Genomic DNA, 3,217 nt, shown 5'->3' with positions numbered 1-3,217 from the left:
CGATTTGCTTCTCTACGTTTTCGTAATCCGAGCTGCGTCACTAATGATATCGTTGTCGATGAGACCTAACAAACTAATCTCCCTTCCTTTCTTGTTTGGGACTATAACAGTACTGGCTGCATGTGATTGTTCGCAGTAAATATGAAGAAAAAATATTATTAATCACTGCGCTAAAAGCTCTGTCGATGACCGTAGAACATAAGCCAGGTCTAACTTATAGTTATCGAGAGTCATAAACGAAAACTCAGAGCTGAATTTTATACAAGGGAATAAAATTTTACAATAGATTTTCCAACGAAACTGAAGAGATAGTGTAAACTAAAGCATTGGAAAACAGTTAAGTCGTAACTTATTTCATAAATAGTAAATACAGAATGATTCAGCTAAGCAGTCCACCTCATATTTCCAGAACCGTTGACGATATCGTAATTTAATAAAAAAAATGGTTCAAATGGCGCTGAGCACAATGGGACTTAACATCTGCGCTCATCAGTCCCCTAGAACTTAGAACTACTTAAACGTAACTAACCTAAGGACGTCACACAAATCCATGACCGAGGCAGGATTCGAACCTGCGGCCGTAGCAGTCGCGCGGTTCCGGACTATTCGCCTAGAACCACTCGGCCACAGCGGCATGCTACCGTAATTCTATTTTTCACCCAGATACGTTGTGAGAAAGACTTCATTAAAAGACGCATAGTCTATTTTCATAGCTATATTAATTAAACAGTTATCGATATCAACTTCGCGTTTTCCTATGGAACGATAGCAGCTTCTGCAACTAGTATCGTCTTTCTATAAGAGGCGAATTCAACCGCGCTTCACTCTTTGAAATTCGAATCTAGTTCTGCGGTAGTTACACCATTTACAATTTATTATTAGTATTTTAGGAACGTGAGACTTGTTTGTGTCTTGCATCAATGTCTGTGATTTCATTCTCATTTAAGAAGATAAGTCATGTCGGAGGAAACTGAATGTTGCAAAGCAGCGATACCGGCAGTCGAAATGAATCTTTCATTCTTCCTGTGTCACGCCCGTGTGTCAAGTGCTGGTTAGTTAGAATTAAAAACGTCGGATGTGGAACCTTTGCAAGGAAAATTCAAACAAACAGATCAACTGTACTTTCAGTGGTATCCCGACATACGGGTTTCAACAACAATGACAGTGCCCAGCTATTCAAAAAATGTTATTTGAAACGTTCTGGAATATTATACGGAAAATAAGTAGCAGGCTTTCAACGAGCGGAGCGAAGGAAATAAATGTTCTGGTAGCTGTTTGTCGTACTCCATAAAAACTGTAGGTACCTCTGGAATGCGTAACCCTAGCATTGTTAGCATTTTCTGCACAAAAGACTTCCATTTGTACTAGCAGCTTAACCAACAGAATTGCAGAAGACGAATGGAAATCTGTCGCTCGTGTCTGATGAGACATCAGGACAACAGCTTCTTTCTTCAAACAATGTTTTTACCGGTGAAGGTAGCTTTATAAATCATGGGAAGTTGAATGTTATATTATGCGTTATTATCCCGACTCATTAGTGGTTTCTTTATACACCTCTGCCTTTCTTGGGTTGTGATCTGATACATTCCGCGCTGACCAGTTGCAGCTGTAGCGGCGCATCGAAAGCTAAATACTAATTAATTGTTTGTGTATAGTGGTTTATTTAGGAAATTTAGTAGTCTTCAACCGGTCTTCTTGGTGTTTTCTGGTGAAATAATTTCTGAAGAAATTTTTGGAAACTGCTATCAGTTTCGTTACTGTGTCATTAGACGTTTGATTTTCTTTCTGTGTTAGTCTTTTGTTATATTCTCATTTGTTGTTCATTAATACTGTCAATTATAGTAGTTACTTCCCTTTTAGAGCAAGTTTGTGATTATTTTAGTCAGTTTTTTAACATCTTCTTGTTGTACTAGCGGAACTTAGATAAAGTAGTTTTCTTGTTTCAATAACTGAAAAATTTTACCATGAGTGAGAAGTGTGGGCTTTGCCGTAGGTTCGTGAGTAGTGGACTGCGCTGTGAGACTTGTTCTAAGTATTTTCACTGAGGGGAATGTAGTGGGGAAGCCAGAGGGCATTCTGGTGAGATCCTCTCTTGGAACTGCAGGTTATGTAGCAAGAGTAAGTTGATAGAGGAGCAGGAGCGTAAGATCTGTGCCCTTCAGGTGCAGTTGAAAAACGCACAGGAAGAGCTAGATAGGATGAGGAGGGAGAAGGGGGTTGGGGAATGGGAGATGGCTGTTGGCAAGAGATCTGCTAGGAAAAGCAGATTTCAGATAGTTTTACTATTGGTGTTTACAATAGATATGACCAACTGTCAGAGTTTAGTGGAGAGGAATCTCTAGTAGCTGTAGATGTAGGAGGTATGCAGCAGACCTCAGCAGCTACGATGGTTAGGACAGTTGCAAAGAGAAAGAAGAAGGTTCTGCTGTTAGGTGGTTCTCATGGTAGAGGTGTAGGCCAGCAGTTGCAGGAAGTGTTGGGTTCAAAAAAATGGTTCAAACGGCTCTAAGCACTATGCGACTTAACTTCTGAGGTCATCAGTCGCGTAGAACTTAGAACTACTTAAACCTAACCTAAGGACATCACACACATCCATGCCCGAGGCAGGATTCGAACCTGCGACAGTAGCGGTCGCTCGGTTCCGGACTGTAGCGCCTAGAACCGCTCGGCCACTCAAGGCCGGTCGGATGTGTTGGAGAGTGAGTACCAGGTCACCAGAATTGTGAAGCCTAATGCAGGATTGGCTCAGGTGACTGTTAACATAGGGGGGTTATGTGGGGATTTTACTAAAGAGGATCAGGTAGTGATTGTGGGTGGGGCTGGTAATAGTATTGACAGGGATGGGGAGTATGACATAGATGGTGACCTGGAAAAGATAGCTACTCAGACTGGCAACACGAATGTGCATTTCGTGGAACTGTTTCAGCGTCACGATCGGCCTCATCTTAACACAGCCGTCAGGTGTAATAACATGAGACTTGGGGGTGCACTGATGACAAAAGGCATGAGTCACATTTCAGTGGTGTCGGTGGAGTCTATCAGCAGGACGGGTTTCACTAGACATGGCCTGCACCTCAACAGATATGGAAAGGGGATGTTGGCAAAGCTTATAGGTGACAGCATAGATGGGGGTGGTGGGATCACTCATGGGAAAATTCCTGTGGTAGTGGGTGTTAGAGCTGTATCTTTTTTATATTGAAGTTAGCTGATAGGTATT

Source organism: Schistocerca americana, unplaced genomic scaffold (genome assembly GCF_021461395.2).
Source record: "Schistocerca americana isolate TAMUIC-IGC-003095 unplaced genomic scaffold, iqSchAmer2.1 HiC_scaffold_43, whole genome shotgun sequence".
In the NCBI taxonomy this organism is placed as follows: Eukaryota; Metazoa; Arthropoda; class Insecta; order Orthoptera; family Acrididae; genus Schistocerca; species Schistocerca americana.
This window is presented reverse-complemented; position numbering follows the sequence as displayed.